We start from the raw sequence: 22,026 nt of genomic DNA on the forward strand, positions 1-22,026 counted from the left end.
TTCTCTCACAGAGCTGTTGACAAAAAAAGAGAGAGAAGAAAGCAGGGAGAAGTGCAATGTCGAAAGCCAGAAGTAATTCCGCATAGGCATTTTACGATGGAAACTTCAGCGAAATGTAATTTCAATGCTCGTTCGCTCCAGAAAGCAAAGTCCCATATCATATCAAAGAGAAAAAGTGTATGTGTGTGCATGTCAAAAAAAAGAGAGAAATGGGGAGCACTGATCTGTCTTCATATCCATCAAATGTCAGTGAAAATAGCATCACAAATATTAATGTCTTCCCATTTTTATAAATAGTTTGCATTCTCACAGTTTTGTTGCTATGATGTTATAATTAATTATTTATTTATTTATTTATTATCTGTAAAATACATGACTAGATTCAAAATATTTAGCAATATTTAAAAATGGAAATAAAAAGAAAGGTTTACAATTTGTAATAATAATATAATAATAACAACAACAACAACAACAACAACAATAATAATAATAATATTATTATTATTATTATTAATATTAATTATTATTATACATTATATATTATTATTATATTAATATAATATTTTGTTCAGTTTTGTTGCGATATGTTGTCTGTCTTTACCTTGATTTACACAGTGTTGTCATTTTGGTTTAGTCACATGTCTGTTCTAATTAATGTCTGTAATCATTCATTCCCTTTCCTCATGTTTCCCAACAGAGGTTTGGTAGAAAAACAAGTAGGTAATTAGAGCACATGACCGATTTCAACACATAGAAGTTCAACCTTTGTTTCAAAAGTTGATAGTGTAGTTCAGGTAAGGTTATGTTTGGACATTGAAGATGTAATTTTCATATTTTTTGTTTATTAAAGTAGGTTAGAGGGGATTTGAAATTAGTAAGACTGTTTTGGTTTTGATTGTTTCTTTGCTTGAGCACCACCCATAGCGAGTCTTTCTAATTTATATTTTGGTTGTTGATTGTAAATATTGTAAAAAGCTTACTCACTGCTTCACTTCTCAGCACCTGTAATAAATCACATTGTTTTACAGCAATTTTTGTATGTGGTTGTAACTTTGAGTACAATTCTTTTTGAGTGTTTGTTTGAACCAGATCCCCTAGATTGCCCAGGGGTTGTAACAAAAAAATAAATAATAATAATAATAATAATAAAATAATACCTTTTTTAATGGGGTCCAAAAAATTCAAGCCCACAAAGAAAATGTTTGCTTATTTTCAATGTGAAAATAAGTAAGCTTTAGAATTTTGGAAATAAAATAAATAATTACACTTAATGGCTCAGTGGTTAGCACTGTCGCCTCACAGCGAGAAGGTAATATGATTTATTTATTGCGAGACGTGTTGGCGTGAGTTTCCTCCGCGTGTTCCGGTTTCCCACACTGTCCAAAGACATGCGCTGTAGGTGAATTGAATAAACTAAATTAGCCGTATGTATATGTGTGACAGTGTGTATGGATGTTTCCCAGAACTAGGTTGCAGCTGGAAGGGCATTCGCTGTGTAAATTATATGCTGGATAAGTTGCCGGTTCATTCCGCTGTGGTGACCCCTGATGAATAAAGGGACTAATCCAAAGGTAAATGAATGAATGAATAATATTGACACTACCTTTTTAAATGGGGTCCAAAAAATTCAAGCCAACCTGGAAAATGTTTGCTCTTTTTCAATGTGAAACGAAATAGGGAAAAAAAATGAAGAATTACACTTAATGACTTTCCTGAAGTCAAACATAAATAGAATTCCACATAAAATGACATGGTAATAATACTGTATACCAAAATAGAAGCATTTTTATGGCTGGTGTCAAACCTTTAAAGAGCCCCTATTATGGGTTTTTGAAAATGACCTTCCATGTAGTGTGTAACACAGCTCTAAGTAAAGTGAAATATCCAGCTAAGGCTTAGAGCATTTAAAACTATTGATTCATTTATAAAAGAGTCGACTAATAGTACTTTAAATGAATCACCTTGATAACGAGTGTTGGCAGGTATGCTCACACATACACTATGCACTCTGACTACTACTTCTGTTCTGGGCATTTCAGTGTCTCGCACTGAATGCTGTCAGTGTCGATCAATCGTATAGGCTGTCATCGGTCCAATCAGCGCAGATTAGCTTCGCTAATCCCAATCCCAATCGGGGGTTGGGAACAAATGAATCGCTGAACGATGGGAGTCGCTGGGATAATTCTGTGAAAATAGTTGCATATTATAAGACCATGAACGTATTTTTTGACCTTGCACGCATATCAGCCTGTTGTTGGAGACCCTTACAACCAAAATATGACCCTATTTCATGTATAATAGGGGCTCTTTAAGACTTACTGTATGCTGCAATTGTTTTTTTTAAAGATAAAGGAAACACTGTCCTTTAATATTTTCAGTTCTAATGTGTTTGGGTGGTTTGAGAGCATCATCTGCTGCATGAACCAGAGGCCCTGAGCGGATCAACAGCCCAGGATTGTAAGCGTGTCTGTAAGAACAGTCCCGATTAGCTCAACCCTGCTTACTAGAGACCAGAGACAAAGTGTCTGACATGATTTATGACTGCCGGACACCCTGGAAAATCTAACAGGATTTCATGGGATTGTTAAAATCCAGGGCTTTGCATCATCTGTGATCAATACATTGAATTTTCATTTCCTTCCACAATAGAGTGTTTCTATTGTTAAAATGTATTTTAAAATGTTTTACTGTGTTTAGTATTTTCTTCTTATTATTATAATCATTATTAAAATTATTATTATTATTATTATAAAATAGCAATAAACAAATAATCATGATTACTTATTTTACAATTTTGAATGATTGTATATAATTATAACGATTAAAAAATGTTTAAAGCTTGAAGCTTAAGTGTTTCTATTGTTAATATGTATTTAAATTTTTATTTATTATTATTATTGTTATAATTGTTATTATTATTATTATTTTTTAATTATTATTATTATTATTATTACTATAAAATTGCAATACACAATTCATATTAATTACCTATTTTACAGTTTTTAATGATTGCATTTAATTAGAATTATAATAATTAATAAAAATGTTTTTTTTTACTTACATTGTGGTCCATAAATTCAAGCTTAAGTGTTTCTATGGTTATTATGTATTTTTAAATGTTTTTTTTGCAATTATTGTTTATAATAATACACACAGCACAACATTTTATTATTATTATTATTATTATTATTATTAAAAATAGCAATAAATAAATCATAGTAAATAATCATGACTGCCTATTTTACAATTTTGAATGATTGTATATAATTATAATAATTAATAAAATGTTTTTTTTTTATTTACATTGGGCCCATACATTCAAGCGTAAGTGTTTCAATTGTTAATATGTATTAATTCAACTTTTTTTTTGTAATTATTGTTTATAATAATACACATAACACAACATATTATTTATTTTATTATTTTTATAAGTATTATTATTATTGTTATTATTGTTACAAATAACAATAAATAAATCATATTAAATAATCATGATGACCTATTTTACAATTTTGAATGATTGTATATAATTAGAATTAAAATAATTAATGATAATGTTTTTTAATTTACATTGGAGTCCAAAAAAAAAAAACAACTGCAAGTGTTTCTATTGTTTTTATTATTGTTTTATTTTATTGTTTTTTTGCAATTATTGTCTATAATAATACACATTACACAACATATTATTTATTTGTTTATTATTATTATTGTTGTTGTAGTTATTATTATTATTATTATAATAAATCAGCAATGGATAAATTCTATTAAAATAATCATGATTATCTATTTACAATTTTGAATGAGTGTATAAAATTATAATAATTAATAATAATGGTTTTTTTTTTTTTTTACATTGGGTCCATACATTCAAGCTTAAGTGTTTCTTTTGTTGATATTGATATATGTTTTTAAATAGTTTTTGTAATTATTGTTTAAAATAATACACAACACAACCTATTATTTATTCAATATTATAATTATTATTATTGTTGCTGTTATTATTATTATAAAATAGCAATAAACAAATCATATTAAATAATCATGATTACATATTTTACAATTTTGAACGATTTTAAATGATTACAATAATTAATAATAATGTCAAAAAAATCAAAAATCAAAATAAAATTAAATATGTAAAAAATGTAAAACTATCTTATTTTTAGAGTGTTTTACATAATTCATTTGATTAATTCTAAAACCTTTACTTGAACTAAATTTTGTTATGCTCATAATATCATTTGCAAAAAAATAAAAATAAAAAATGTGTACAAAAACAAGCATTTCAGTTCATGCTTTCAAGCTTGAAACTCCCTGTGCACTGCAATTATTTTACAAATGAAAATAAAACATGACTCATTTTTATAAGCGGCCTGCTTTGACATTCCTCTTAATGTCTGATGATGGCGCCACACAGCCAGCATGAGGGGATCTGGACAGCAGCCGTTCTCCCTCTTCAAACATTAATATTCCCTCGCTCTTACTCTCTCAACAGGGTTAGAAGTGACTGCAAGAGTCTCAGTGTTTGACATTTAAATAAGTATTCAATTCAGGCACAAACAAACATCACTGCACTGTCCACATTACAGCCATCGGATGTGAAGACAGAGGCCAAAAACATGGAAATAAACAACATACACCGGACATTATGACTACCAAATGAATCATCCCCATTTTAGCCAATGAACAAACCAAACCCAAAGCTGTCTGGCAACTTCTTTCACTTCATCCATCAAATATAAGCCACCGCACTGTCCTCAGTGCCTGGTTTTATATATATATATATATATATATATATATATATATATATATATATATATATATATATATATATATATATATATATATATATATATATATATGTATGTATATTGCATTTTCATAATAATACAGACATAAGTTTAAATTTAACAACTTTATTAATCCCACCAGGGGCAATTAAATTAGGACAGTAGCATCATAATACAACAAACACATAAAGAGACAAATCAATCAATAAATAAATAGATAAACAAAAAAGACCCATACGTTAAAAATGTAAAACTTGCTAAATGTAAGATTATAAAGTCTTATTGCCTCAGGAATAAAGGTGAGTTTATATCAGTTAGAAGAGCATTTAATGCTTCTAAACCTTCCAGAGGGCAACAATACAAAAAAATAAAGGCTTCAGAAGATGGGAACAATCTATTACACTTTAAATTTTTCCTTATCAGTTGCTGTTCATGTAGACTTCGCAGAGGCAAACCAATATTCTTGGAGCAAGTCTTGACTAAGTTTTGAAGGCGATTTTTGTACAGGGATCACCAATCTCGGTCCTGGAGGGCCAGTGTCTCTGCAGGGTTTAGCTCCAACTTTTTTCAACAGACCTGCCTGAGTGTTTCAAGTATGCATATAAGACCCTGATTAGCTGTTCAGGTGTGTTTGATTAGGATTGGAGCTAAAATCTGCAGGACACCAGCCCTTCAGGAACAAGTTTGGTGACCATTGGCTTAGTATTTTTAACCCCCCTTTGAATTTTTTTTTTCTTTTTTAAAAATTGCATTTCATTTTTGACTTGTGCATATATAAATATTTCTTGTTGTTTACATAAGGGTTTTTGTTACAATGTCTAAACCAAACAGTTTATTACTCCAAGTTGCTCTCAGATTTGAAGGAAATTTGCTCATTTGCTCTCACTCAAGTGGTTAAAAACCTTTATAAGATTCTTTATTCTATTGAACACAAAAGAAGATACTCTGAAGAATGTTAGAAACCGGTAACCATTGACAAAAAAAAATCATAAAAACTATGAAAGTCAATGGTTAGCAACACTTTTGTGTGAACTAGACCTTTAATATATAATTCAGTTTGACTTGTGTTATTTTAGATGACTGGAAAAATGTATTTGATTCAACATAAAAAAATAGGCTGCAAGATTTTATCATAGTAAGAATGTTTTTACAAAGACAAAATGTTTCATAACATGAATCGCAACATTTTATTTGCAAATAAACTGCAGAAATAAACATATAAGAAGTCATTTCTTGATTAAATTTCCTTCAGCTTAGTTCCTTATATATCAGGGTCGCCACAGCTGAATGAACCAACATGATCTTGGCATATGCTTTACCCAACGGATGTCCTTCCAGCCGCAACCCCGTACTGGGAAACATCAATACACTACTGCATTCGCACTCACACTCTAACACTACAGCCAATTTTAGTTTATTCAATTCATCTATAGGCTATACTGCATGTCTTTGGACTGTAGAGAAAACCAGAGCACCCCGGGGAAACCCACACCAACACGGGGAGAATGGGGAGAATATACAAACTCCACACAGACATACCAGCCAGGACTTCAACCAGCGACCTTCTTGCTTTGAGGCGACAGTGCAATTTAATAAATGTTTAGGTTTTTGTGCTAGAAATATATGCAAAATGTAGCATATTTATTGAAACAACGCCTCATTTACATATTTGAACTACATTTAAGAAAACTTGTAATCCAAAAAAAGTGTGCAATAACTATTTAGTTTGCATTAACTATTAGTTACCTATTAGTTAACCTGCAGCATCTTGCCTTCAGTTACTGATATGAATAGAAAGAGGACATACCGCAGCTTCTTGATCATATTTCAAATTCTCACCACAGGGCCACATGATGCCGAACACGGCCTTGTTTTTACAATGCGGCTTCATTCTTCCACTGATTTGATTTATGAAATGATCAGGGGGAATAAAGCGATCCCCGTCCCCGCTGAGAGTCTGTCCACAGGTCGAGCATGATATGAATTATGCCCAAACCACAGCAGCACAACAGCGCACTGAAGAACAACCAGCAGACAGTTATTATCAGTCCGTCCACCACATGAAATAATACACTCCCAACATAAAACACAGCACCTTTCAAACAAATACGAATTAAAAGTGAGAAACGTTAAACACTCGTAAGACTGTAATTACTCGGTCTCATTCAGAGCCCTTTCGGTCTGAAATCTCTGCCAGACGGCTAAATATGGCAGTCTGCAAAATAGCTGAATATTGGCAAGCGGAGGCTTAAACGCAAGCAAAGACCCAAAACAAAATGTTGATTGATCCTGACACTTTGAAATGGATTATTTAAACACATGACTGGAGTTTTTTTCCTGATTTAAAACTAGGTCCTGCTGGCATGTTTATAAATGCATTAAAGTAAGCATACGTTTAAATGATCCATTTGGATGTGTCAGGGTCAGTTTAGTTACATAAATATAAGTAACATTTCAAAGAGGGGAGATTTGTTCTGTTTTTCAAAGATGTTTCTTATGCTTACAAAGACTGCATTTATTTGAGCTAAAATAAAATCAATCATATTTTTGGACATATTATATAATTAAGCGTTTTCTTTGCAGTCATCGCTGTCATTCCATCCTCAAGTAATAAGAAAATATTACTTTTACCATTATAAAATGACACCTGGTCAGAACACAACACTTTTCATTTGTTGATATTAAAAACCAAATATTGATTAATACTAAAGTAAAAGTACTAGAAAACATATTTTTTGTTAATTTATCCCCCAAAATGCTCTAAATTACTGTATTTATTTATATTTACTCAAATACTAAACAATGAAACACAAATGCAGAGAAATTGAGAATCTGTTTTAGTAAAAAAAGTAAAAAAAAATATATACAGTTAAAATCAGAATTACTGCACTAATTATTAATCAGAGGACGCATAATATATCATCAGGGGAAAAAACAGCATAAATTTCAAACTACAGCCAAACAAATCATTATAAATCAGGTAAGCAACATTCTAAGTCAGTCTCTCTTTTTTGTATGTTGTAGTGTGGTTTTTATACCGTAGTAATCTGTTAGTGTTTGCTTTGATTTGGCTTTTTCTGAGTTAATTATTGTGATATTCTGATTTCAACAGAGAAATACTGGAAAACATCTGTAGACTGATGGCATTTCATGCCTTTCAGCCTTATAATCTTATAATGCGAGCAAAATCACCTGATTTGTCATCAATTTAGATATTTCGCTACAGAATCATTCAAATACCAGCTCTAAGGTGACATTTATGAAGTAGCATTGGTTCCTGCTGTTTTGACGTCAGGTGCAGATGTGAATGAATGGCAGAAGAAAGTAGTTCCTCTTACAAACGTGTTTTTGAGACACCCCATGTTTAATTTTTAATATGTACACAATTATGCAGAACTGTTGTATAACTGCAAAATCACATGAGTAGCAGTGCGATGTGGCTGTATATCGGCACTGGTGGGACACTAGGACACTCGGCCTGTGGCTTTAAGCAAACACACACCTCCCACCAGAGCCGATATACAGCCACATCGCACTGCTATACTCATGTGATATTGCTATAAATCTACTGTAGCAAAGTGGAAGAAATTTAAAATTACAATCAATTATTTAGTTTTGCTTAAATAGATATATTTAAACGTGTCATCAAATTATTATTTCTTTAAATCTGCATGACAAAATTATTTGCTATACAAACTATAGTTACACTGACTGAAATTCTAATGTCTTCTGTAAATCATAATAAAACACATTCTAGTCGGCGCCAATAGCCTAGTGGTTAGTGCGTTGAGACATAGCACTGAGGTGCTCGCAGCGACCCGAGTTCGATTCCCGTCTCGAAGTCCTTTGCTGATCCTTCCCCTATCTCTGCTCCCCACACTTTCCTGTCTCTATATCTCCACTGTCCTATCAATAAAGGTGAATACCCCTAAAAAACTAATTATATAAAAAAAAACACATTCTAATGTAGAGGGGGAAAAAGCTCTTTTCATTTTTGACTCGTGCATATATATGAAATAGTTCTTGTTGTTTACATGAGGGTTCCTATTACGATGTCTAAACCAAACAGTTTATTACTCCAAGTTTGTCTCAGATTTGAAGGATATTTTCCCCTTGCAAGCGATTGTGCTGAGGCGTATATAGATTTGGCAGGAAGTGAGAGCTGGAAAAAGCTTGCTTTGTGTTTCGTAACGCAGCACATTAAATTGGTTTAGACAAGCAGCAAGCCAGTGTTTCTTATTCTAATGATAGGGATTTTATTTGCTCAAAGCTCTGTCATCAATTTGTTGACATAAATATGTATTTAGATGGCCAGCTTTTTTAATTACAAACAGGCATTTTTGGATGTTGGAAGTTGTGAATGCTGTGTGAGTGTTCAGTTGTCTACGGTCTCAATTGTAAATGTTGAGCTAAATGGCTGTTTACGAATTGAGTGCAATTACGCTATTATACACGATAGCCTTGTGATTACATCCACAAGCCAAATTTGCTGGACAAGCGCAGATGTGCAAATAGTTATTTGGTTGTTTGTCAGAACTTCAAGAGCAACATTATACGCTAATTAGCGAGTGCTCACCACAGGTCTTTACAGCTAAATAACTATCCAAACAAGGACACTTACGCAAATGCTGACAAACAAAAACAATGCATTTCATTTCCAGTCACTTTCGCCACATGCTAACATGCGCAGTCAGGTAATAAAGCGCATCATAAAAACACACACACACACACACACACATCAGGTCTTGTTTGTCTCATTATGTCCAGCTGTGCTTTTGATAAACACTGAAGCGTTAGCCTGTAAAGATTGATCTTCATTGTCTTGACTCTGAAACGCCCTAATATCACACATACTTCATCTCCTGCACTCTCTCTCTCTCTGAAGATGAAAACTCAACCACAGCTGCTAATGACCACTGACCAAGAATAATGACATACACCTGTTTTAACTTTTCTACACTCCATTTTTCTGACTTTTCTTACTCATTTGCATTCATTTCCTTTCGATTTGTGAGGATTGAAACTGAACAAACCATAACATACACTATAAAAATACCAATTAATAAAATATAGCAAGAGCAAAACATTGAAGTTGGACTAACATTTTGGCTTGGGTTTACTTAAGATATTCCTTCATTCATTTTCCTTTAGCTTAGTTCCCTATTTATCAGGGGTTGTCACAGCAGAATGAACCGCCAACTATTCCAGCATATGTTTCACACACCTATTACCCATTTCTATGAACTTAAGAAGACATTAAAGTATGTTAAAAAATAAATAAATGTCAAAAACGTTAAATGGATGATTGTTTTCAAATCCAGTCAACATTCTGGGTGACTTTTTAAAGTTTAGGGAAACAATTCAAGTAATCTTTGGAGGACAGAAGTTGAGTCAGACTAGATGCTAAATGATTAATTGGCCCTGTCTGAAACTCTTTTCACAATGAAAACTTTAAACCATGGGTCATCCAGTTTTACATTAATCCTAATTAATACTGGGTATAAAAACTACATTCCTAAATCCTGGGTAAATGTTCTGGCATATTTACAGTATCAATGAACAAATGCATATATATATATATATATATATATATATATATATATATATATATATATATATATATATATATATATATATATATATATATATATATATATATATATATATAGGATTAGGGGATATGATTATAAGAAGTAATCAAACATAGTGGAGTATTATTGCAATTTTAAAAAAAGGAAATATAGACAAGGAATATAGATAATATAGGAAATATGGATAAGTTAAACTGCAAAAAAATCAACTGTGGTTATGTGTTTTTGCATTTGAAAATATGAAGACTAAGGAATATATAAGAATGTAACTACAAGAGAGGTGGAGAATTGTGTTTTTTATAATTAAATGATGAAAAGTATAGGGAAAAAAAGTGTTACTGCGATAGAAAGATGATATAAAGTGTTAGTAATAGGATAGTGTTGATGAAATCTCAATCTCAAATGACTTTAGACAAGTCCAACCTAACGCAATGCTCAAACTGAAATGTTTTATCTGAATGGACTTTTCTGAATATAAAGTGAAGAATGAAACCTCCTCTTCTTCCTCCTCTTCACTCCAAGGGGTTGCATGTGTCATTGCTCTCCTGGTTCTCATTAAGCCAACTCGAGCATTTCTAGTGAACGGCCAGCTGTCAATATTTCATTCTATACTCTCTGCCTTAGAGATCTGCCTCAGGTCAACATCATCAATGTGCTCCGCCTGATCAAGACACACTCAAACTTTCTGCTGCAAACTTTGGAGCATTTCTTGTCAGGAATTGTCAGCTTGTCAATATGTCATGCCTTCAAAATCTGTCTCAGGTGAACTTCTGAGCAAGACAATTTCAAACTTACATTTTCAATGCGTTTTGTGCCTACTGCCTAGTACTGTAGTTTTGGCATTGAAAAAAAAGATTTATTGGATTTACTAATTTTTTTAAGTAAAGTAGTTTTAACCAATTTATTTGGGCCAATATTAAACAAACAAATTAAGTTGAACATAACTTAAGTTACTTTGTTTGCTTAAATTCAGCCGATATGAAAAAAACATTTTCTCTGTGTGGGTGAGCTTTGAAGTAAGCCATACCCTTACCAAAACATGCCATATACTGGATAAACACTAGGATCACTGAATAGTTGTCAGAACCAACGTCATTGTATTTGCAGCACTATATTTATATTGTTATTCTGCACACAGACTGTTCATACAACCACAGCAAAAAGACACCTGAAATTGCATTCAATGTTTTTCTGGAAGTCATGGCTGTAGATGCGGCACAATGTTAGGGATAATTCTATATATATAATAGGCAGAATTATTAAACCAACAATTCTAGCTGAATTAAAACAAATAAGACTTTCTCCACAAGAAAAAATATTATCAGACATACTGTGAAAATTTCCTTGCTCTGTTAAACATCATTTAGGAAATATTTAAAAAACAAAAAAATTCAGAGGGGTCTAATTATTCGGATTTTAACTGTAAGTATATATATATATATATATATATATATATATATATATATATATATATATATATATATATATATATATATATATATATATATATATATATATATATATAAAATGCTAAAGAATGGTAAAATCTGTTAGCTTTGTTTTATCTGACGCAACATTACTCTAAAAAGTTTAAATGATAAGTTGACTAAAATGTGAGTTAACCTATTGCTTTTAAAGGGATTAGTTGACTTTTTACTTTAAAAATTAAGTAAACCCAACACATTTGTGTCACTTTTTTATGATTTACCTCACAAGCGTTGTAGTACATTAAAAGCCCAAAGTGTTTTTGGATTGTTTAAAGCATGTGAATATGAAGCACATAATTGTTTACTTGTATTAACTCACACCACACCTTTGGCATCTCAATGCAAGTTAACAGCTCAAAAACTTAGGGTCCCAATGAGGTTTAAAAAGATAACCCGGTTTAAAAATATAATCCAATGAGGTCTCACAGCAATTCATGGCTTTTTTACTTTGGTAGCAAATTGTATGATTTTGCGCGACCTCATACACAAATTTGTGTGCAATTTGGTCACACCTACAGTGGCACTTACATTTTTGGGCGGGGTTAGAGACCACACCTTCTTTTAACAAAATCTTACATTTTGACCTAAATTATATTAAACAAATTTAAACTAACTTTTTCGCTGACACACAAAACAATTGCATCTTCCTTTAAGATCAGGCTTGATAAACTAGTTTTAGCAGCACTTCAGTCTCGCTAATTAAAAAATAGCTTTGGCTGACAACATCTCATCATTTTTGACCACATGTTGAGATTAATGCTTTTAAACTGTGAGATCTGGTCGATTAAGTAATGGCATCATTAAGAACAAAAGGTTTATAGGAGTGACCAGATGGAGTAAAGTGTGCGTATGTGTACATGCATGCTTATTTCTGGTGGTGGGGGGTGGCTTTCGTGACCACATGCGACAGCAAAACAGCACAAGTGGACTCCAGTCTCTTAAAATGGCCATGCAGAAATGTGTCGTCTCATGCTGATGACCTCATTCTAACAGAACATCCAAGTCATGCCAGTCCAGCTGGGCTTTACGACGCCATTCCATCCTTAAATGTTCCAAACATTCTGCGCGCAGCCTAATAAAGAGCAACTTTAAAAATGTGCCTCTTTAAAAAAACACAGCCTTGGATTAGCATGAAACAGGAACTGGGATTTAGGTTTATGGGCTCTCTTAAAGGTTGTCTGTGTTGACAGCTGATTGGCTGAAGGATGATGAAACATGATTGACGCTGATAAGAAGTGGAGTGGCACGATTGGAAACAGGACTGAGTTGGCTGTGCCAGTGTAATGGCAGTGCTGGGCAGCCATAGCCAGTTAAAGGCTCTAATGTGGCAGTGGTTTCATGGTGGTTGGCGTTGAGCAGCAGGAAAGGGAATAAAGGGGCATATAAAACAGGAAGAGAGGGAGAAAGAAAGAGCAAGAGAAAGAAATGGGACAGAGGTAAACAACTTTTTTTTTTGCTCATTCCTTTAGCTTTTTCCTTTTCTGTCTTTTTTTTACCAAGGATATTTTTGGTCTACTTTCAGTCCATGTTTTTAATTTAAGTTTAAACGTACTTATTTATATTACAGACATGCAGAGGAAAGCCCTCAGCCTAGTTTTACCCACCCATCTATTTTGACTTGAACAACGTTAGAAAAGAATGAACAATGCAAAAAAAAAAAAATAATAATAATAAAAAGAAAGATGTTTCTGTTAGTGTCCTCGAATTTTTTTCATTATAGTCCATGCGGTTCCTAGGCCTTTTCAAATTTGTGTTTGTGCAATAGTGATTGGGTAAATCTACTGTTGTTTTATACGTGTGCTGGACTATAAAGAAAAATGTGTTGTTTTCTTCTCTTGCCATGTGTTGATCTTAAGCTACACTCTCATCCATCTTAATACAGTGCATTTAATACTTTTCCACTTAATCACTTCAATACCTTTCAGTTTTAGAGGCCAATCGTAAAAAAGACTGTCAATAGCATAAAGGAAGGTCAGACACCATCATTTTTTTGTTTTTTTCTCATGACCTCATGGGATAGTAATGTTATTGGTCTACTACTACTATCATAGTTACACACATAGCATGGAAATAGGCATAATTGGCCCAAATAATTTAGTCAAACCTCTCATTCAATCAGAAACCAAACATTAGGTGGACTGAATTTGAAACAACATACATTCATGTGTTACATAATGCTATGCAAATCTTCTCTCCATTAAACAGAAATTGAGGAAAAAAAATAAACAGAGGGGCTAATAATTCAGGGGGTTTAATAATTCTGACTTCAACTGTGTGTGTGTGTGTGTGTGTGTGTGTGTGTGTGTGTGTGTGTGTGTGTGTGTGTGTGTGTGTGTGTGTGTGGGTGTGTGTGTGTGTGTGTGTGTTTGTGTGTGTGTGTGCGTGTGTGTGTGTGTGTGTATTAGTCAGTACTGAAGCTAAATCTGGAGCTTATCTAACAAAATAACTTACGATAACAGTACAAAAACTAGTGCAGCCAAATTTATGTTACAGAAAATTATTAAATACAAAATTAACAAAGAAGAAAAATACAGAGAAGCAAAAGAATTTAAACATTTAGTTGAAATTTTGTAGGTTGTAATTTTGTTTTCGATATTTATTTTGAATTTAATTTTATTATCTGTCAATTTCTAAACATGTTTAATGGCTAAAATATTATTTTAATAAATATATCTGTTAAATAAATCAGTTTTGTTTAAATGCACCAGAATACATTGCCTATATTCACTGAGAATGCTGTTACGTTGAGCTGTACTTGACATTTTCATTTAAATTTTAGTTCACAATTTAAGTCATTTTTTAATTTGGTTTTAGTTTTTGCCTTTAGAATCTCAAACTTTAAACCTCGTGACCATCAGTCAGTAAAATAAAACCCTCTCAAAGATCTCCCTCTCACACATACACACACACTCCCAGCCTGCACCATGTGCCCTTCAAGACGTATTCAGTCAGATTCCTCAAAGTGTTTCATATGTGTGTTGTGTGTGAGAGCTCTTCTGATGACAACCTGAAGGAAGAGAAAACAACACTTGTGTGTACATAAGAGCACATATGATCTCTCTCTTTCTCTTTCTCTCTCTCCCCAGACCCCTCTCATCCTCTTCTCCATTCATAAAATATCAAACAGTCCAGGTCCCGGAATAGGGCTGCCCTGCGGCTGCCTGACAGTGCGGATATTTTCAGTAGGTCCTTGTGGTGTTTTTGCAGGTGTCCAGGCAGGATGCCCGCGTGAATTCGGAGAGCACATCAGACGCAGTATAATTCTATTAGTCCTATACACATATATGTATATTAAAACCATACCCGGCATTGGGAACCCGCAGTGCTTAAAGAGCATGAGACAGAGCAACCCATCCTCGAACATTACACAGGAGAATGTGTGTGAGTGTATATGTGTTAATGACCTGCTAAAGAAAGACTGACGGATTAAACGGACAGCTGACAGACTGCCCGAGGGAGGAATTTTTTTAGTCTTCAACCAAAAAGGTCTTAATTAGCTAGTTTCTTCCCAAAGGCCAGCAGTATGCCATTACATTCAATTACACGGTCTAAAATGTCTAAAATAAGACATGCTGTGTGTGGGTGAGCTTATGTATGTGTGAGCACGGGACACATAAAACACTTCATCTTTAACATACTGAAGTACTTCTAAAAAATTCAGAGAAACACCTCTCTTTTTTATTATTTAATTACTATATTATTAAAGGACTGACACATTGCATATTCCAGATCCCCTGTAAAACAATAAAAATAGACAATTATTATAAATGAACCTCCCTCAATCAAGTTTGGTTTTGGCTCTTCATAAGAAAAGGTTTGGGCACCCCTGCTTTAATAGTCAAAAATTTTAGGGATCAATTCATTTTCTTTTCAGCTTATTCCCTTTATTAATCAGAAGTCGCCACAGTGGAATGAACCGCCAACTTATCCAGCATATGTTTTATGCAGCGGATATCCTTCCAGCCGCAACCCAACACTGGGAAACACCCATACACTCTTGCGTTTACACACATACACAATGGACAATTTAGCTTATTCAGTTCACCTATAACTCATGTCTTTGAACTGAGGGGGAAACCGGAGCACTTGGAGGAAACCCACGCGAACATAAACAACATAAAATATACTTGCACCCACAAACTGATCCAAACCTGTATGTTCCTCTGTTATACATCAAACATTTATTTTGAACAACCCAATGACTTCCATAGTAGAAACAACTGTGGAAATTGATGATTGTTATCACCTGTTTTGAGCCCCAAAACATTCCTCAAAATATCTTCTTTTGTGTTCAACAGAAGAAATTCACAGGTTTGGGACAATTTTAGTGTGAATAAATTCACAGAATTTTCATTTCTGTCAAATCTACTTTAAGCTCCTTCAGCATGTTTTCGGGAAGTATCTTTTAGTCTTTTGCTTTGCTTTCATTCTTCTCTCTCTCTCCTTTTTCTTCCTTCAGTCATTTCCTCTGAGCGAATCACTTATTCATGATTTTATTGCTTTTGGATTTAAATCATTCTCACTATCTTTCCCCAGGAGAGTAAAGTTCATAAAAAAACACCTGCTTGCTCTCTGCTTCTTTTTCGTAAATTTTCATCTTCTCCTCTCCCCACAATCTGACCTACAATCTCTTTCCCATTCTCTATTCAACACTTCCTCTTTCTCACTTCCCTTTTTTCCCCAAGTTCTCTGGTACTTCATCCGTCCAGTGCTAATGTTGTCCCAAGAGGTTTGCAGACCCTCTGAGTGATGCTTAGGCTCCCTGTCGGGGATCTACAGAGTGAGAAACTGTTACATCGCCCTCTAGAGGCTAAAATGACTAACATCATTTTCTCCAGTCTCTAGCAAAAAATACCAATATCTTTCAATAACATAGATGCCAGCAGCTTGTATAGTACCATCAACAAAACAAACATAGCTGATTTGCTACTGATTTTTTTTAGCTGGAACAAATCTGCATCTTAACGCATCAAAATAAAGTTTGCTGCTATTCCATTAAGACTGGAAACATTATTTTCCATTCAGGTTCATACAAAAACAAACATTAATATAATATGACGTACTTGTAATTTTAGAGAGTCTGATAATTATTAATTTTGTTCAATTTCTATATTCTGTTATTTTCACTTACACTTTTTTTGCTTATTCAAACAACTTATTTAAAATGAACTGAAACAACACAATTCTTCATATTTCACTGGGACAACTTAATTTTTTTATGTTCAATCCACATAATTTTGGTAAAAGAGTTAAGTTAACTTAATCGATTTGTGTTTGGACAACATGAATAAATTGTGTGGAAGCCAGCATTTGTTACAGTGTGTATCAATTCAAATATACCTGAAACACGCATTTAGAATCAGAGCAGCCTAAATATATAATATTGTTCATCTGGTTTGTATTTTTTAATAAGATCAGTATGTTATCTGCACTGAAAAATGATTCAGAGATGATTCCTTGGATTTACATTTTTTAGGCTAAGTATTTGCAAACAATTTATTTGGGTCAAATTTAAACAAACAAATTAAGTAGAACATTACTCAATTTAAATTGTTTGTGTAAATTCAACACATATAAATTGCAACAATTTTGCAGACTATATTTTTTTCAGTGTGGTTTTATATTTCAGAATGAAAAGCATTTTAAATATGGTAAGTGAGATCTTTAGGTTTTAACATTTAAATGTAATGTCAAGTAGCCAACACATTTGCAATCTATGAAACTGACTTGCTCTTTTTAAACTGACTGTCTCTAAAATGTGCATTTTACAAGACTATACGTAATCATAAATCATATAATTTACTCTTTTTTTTTTTGGCTGCAAATGATTCAAAGATGACTTCTTGGATTTAATCCATTTCTTTAAGGTAAGTGGTTGCAAAAAAATTATTTGGGGTGAATTTAAACAAACTAATTAAGTTGAACGTTACTAAATTGAATTCAACCCATATAAATTGTTAGCAACAATTTTGCAGAAATCTTTTTTTTTCTGTGTGGAATTGTAGTTTTTTCTCACCATGATTTGCTTGATAACATGAAATTAACTGTTAGTTTATTTGTTTAAAGGTTCAAAATATGCTAAAATATGGCTAAAATATGGGTAAAATACTACAAATTCTTAAATTAAACTGGGATACAATTTAGGAGAAGAATAAAGATAAAGTCTATGGACTGATTAATGCTGTTTGCTGAGAGAGAATTGAATGCATTTAACACTTTGCATGTTTTTACTATTATTAGGTAGGTTGGGGTATAGACAATCAAATCCACATAAATGTAATTTGAAATACTACTACTGCTACTACTACTAATAATAATAATAATTAAATAATTAATAATAATAATAATAATAATAATAAACAATATGCAATTGCTGGGGTTGTATTTGACTAATTTGTATTTTAGAGTGTACAAAAATATATGAAACTGTCAACCAAAAAAAAAAAAAAAAACATATGACTTTGACACTGTGAATCACCAAAATTTCTTAATTAACGAATAACCAGTGCATAGTTAAATTATATAAAACAAATATATAAACCAATATTTTTACATTTTGCGGGGCTGGAAAGAAGTATATCGATAGGCCCTATTTAATACCAGCTCAGCTTCCTTCCCCTTAATAATTTTCTCACACAAACAAAGTTGACCTTCTGCCTACGCGTGTTTCGCTTCTCTCCCCGTGACAGGTCGTAACGCGCGGCGCGGAAATCCAATGTCAATACCGGTAGAATCGCTGGGGGTCCCTGTCCGCGTCGCCCCATAAAGACTGTCATAAATACGGTAAATACATCAGTGTATATGGTGCACGTTAAGAAATACCGCATTTTCACGGGGAGATTAACTTTATGAATGGTTTTGTGGGTCACGGGTGGTTTGGCGTGTCGTTTCATTTGAGGCGGATTGAGGATGCTTCAGTGCCCTCAGTGTACTGCTCCTTTCCTCATATATGCACCTCTGCGTTTGGCAGCAGTGGGTCGCGCCCGCCGCAATGGGGTCTCTCTCGCCTTTCTTTCAAAGGGATTTTTTTTCTTAATAGTTTTTTTCTTCCTCCCATATACCCGCGTTCCTCGCGCTGCCACTTCCGCTATAAAGCCCTTGGCTGGCTGCCACGCGGCCATTAGCACTAGCAAAATAACTGTTAACAATATGGTGCCCAGACACAGCAATTCCGACTCTAAAGTTTAACCAGCCGACATGGTTTGAGTCCAGCGATGCCAGAGGTTACAGAGGATTAGTAAACAAGCGCATTTTACACACGAGTGCAGTCTCCTGTGCAATAAACAAACACGCAGATCATTTTTCTAAGATGCTTCACACCTGAGGGAGCAGGAGAACATAAATGCACAGGTCTGAGAAACATACTCTGTTTCGTGCCATTATAAATGAGCCTAAATATTTGTGCAATGCAGAGTTAATTACACAGAAATGTGTTAATTGCGCGCTGCGGGAAAATAAAGCGCATGCAATGTTTCCTCTGCTTTCCATCACAGGTAGGTTATTAAGAGATGAAAAGGCCCGTTATTAGGCGCGTGTCATTTCATGAAGCAATTCCACACATGCATTAAAGATGTTTTCAGGTAAATCTGAAACGAGCGTATGATCTAATTGTTAAGCAGACTGAATGCATTTTTTTGCATTTCAATTGGAATTAAAAAAATAATCATACCTAAATTTGAGAATAAAAAAGGCAGCTAAATTGTGCAGCTATTATCAAAAACAATCAAGAAGTTAGCCTACATTATGCTGTTAAATGGTTATGGTTAAAGATATAGTAAGTAGGATTATTATATTAGCATAAATACCTGAAACATCTGAATGGGCTGCCTGGATATAGTTGCAAAACAAGTTATCGATAGAATAGAGGCAACCGAATTAAGATAATCGTTATATTTCTTTCTTGCAGGCTAAGAAGTAAATAATAATAATAATAATAATAAAATACAAATAATGCGTTGCTATAATTTATTGCAGTTATACTATAGTCATTAATAGTATATCTTAATTTGGTCTGTAACTTATACTTCAATTATACGTCTCCAATATTGAACTGCAAAATAGCAAATAAAAAGTATGCTCCAAGTTTCCAAGCAAAGTGTATTTGTTTTCATCACGGCAAATAGTTTTATATAGACAATGGAATCCAATGTTGACCAGCCTTATGCATGTTTATTAAAACTAAACTTGTTAACGGGAAATAAGGTGCTGCTAACGCCATTACATTTAACACCAATACGCATATTACGTTTGATATATTAATAAGCTATGTTTCAGAAAAAACACGCTGTTGAATATTACATCAACTCAATCAATTTATTGCACACTAAAAAATCTTGGTTATTTTAACTAAAATATGGGTAAATTTTGTTTAACCATTGTGCTAAATTTGGGCTATAGCTTGTATCCAATAAATGATCATGCGGTTGTTTTTTTCCATATTTAGGCCTATTTCAGGTTAAAATAAGGTTAAAATAACCTAGCATTTTTAGATACATAACAGGGCAGACAAATCGAACAAAAGAACAAAGTGTGCGGCTAACTAGCTATATAACGATCCTGTTATAATAATAATTAAAAACTGCTTAAAAAAACAAAAAAAAAAACAGCCTCTTTTAATTTACATTATAAAATAAAAAAATTATTCAGAATATGTCTCAATAACTAAAGTTGCGTTATTATTATTATTATTATTATTATAAATAATAGCGATAACAATAATAAAACACTAATAATAATAATTATATTAATAATATTAATAATTATAATAGTAGTAGTAATAACAACGACAACAATAATACAATAGTAATAATAATAGTAATAACAACAACAACAATACATTGATATTATTATTATTAATGTATTATTATTGCTATTATTATTATTATCATTTATAATACTACTAATAATAATAGCAGTAGTAATAACAACGAAAACAATAATAATAATACAATAATAGTAACAATAACAACAACAATAATAAAACATTATTATTATTATTATTATTATTATTATTATTGCACAAAACTGAAAAATATTTGAATATCTAAAATAAGAATTAAGGTAAACGCTGAAGTATTGGACACGTTCCCCCCACATTTTCAACAAATACAATAACGACCAATACCAAAAAAAAAAAATATTTCCCATATATTATTTTACATATACAATTTGAATTAACGTAAATTGCTAACAAACAAAAGTAAAGAAGAAGAGACTTAAGTTTAATCAGATAAAGACGATGCTGATACATTTACTGGAGTGTGGGGAATTAATAAACTGTATTTTATAATTCTACAGGCTATTATATCAACTGACCTGTTTTTGAACATCAACTGACCTGTTTTTGCACACAGATTATACAAGAATACATAAAACCGTTCTAAATTGTTACAAATTTTATACATTAATGTGGACACTTTTTGTAAAAAAAAAAAAAAAAAAATATATATATATATATATATATATATATATATATATATATATATATATATATATATATATATATATATATATATATATATAACAACCCTGTTATATTATAATGAATTAAAATATAAATAAATATAGCCTCATTGAAATTACCTTATAAAATAACTAAAACATCGCGTTTGTTTTTCTTTTAAATCACACACATAAAACGCTGCCATGCATGCATTTTTCTTTTTCCGTCATGCTATTCTTGTTCATATTTTACTTGGTCGGCCGAAAATAAAGTACTGTACATGCTCCAAGTGTCCTCACATGCGCGTGGGACACGAATTTTTCAAATGGCTGAGTGTGCAACAATTTACAAATCGCAAACGGCTGGTAGATTAAAACTCCGGAGCATATTTAACACCCACAATTTAGGCTATTGGTTTGGAGAAATCGAAAAATCTAAAGTGGTGATAACCTTTGCGAAACATCTATGAAATATCTAGCCAAGAATAGGCCAAAAACACATTGGCATGGAAAAATAAATTATTATTTAAAATTAAGTTCTTTAAAATAATCTAAAATTATTTTCCCATTGATCTTACAAGTAGATTACTTAATAGAAAGAACCAAAAAATCACCAACAATTATACAATGTCTTTATTTGTTAATTGTGTTTATTAAAAAAATGCCTTTACCTAAAGCTGAAAGCATTTATGCCCTATACAATTACGGCTTATTTTT

General features: G+C 32.5%; 1 protein-coding gene across 4 annotated transcripts in view; it reads right to left on the bottom strand.

Moving 5' to 3' along the window:
* The window catches only part of LOC101887148 (hormonally up-regulated neu tumor-associated kinase homolog A), a 227,935-nt gene that overhangs the window by 50,737 nt on the left and 155,172 nt on the right, over positions 1–22,026 (bottom strand). The gene's annotated exons all lie outside the window — the stretch shown is intronic.

This window comes from Danio rerio, chromosome 23 (assembly GCF_052040795.2).
Source record: "Danio rerio strain M-AB ecotype USA chromosome 23, GRCz13ab, whole genome shotgun sequence".
NCBI classification, from domain to species: Eukaryota; Metazoa; Chordata; class Actinopteri; order Cypriniformes; family Danionidae; genus Danio; species Danio rerio.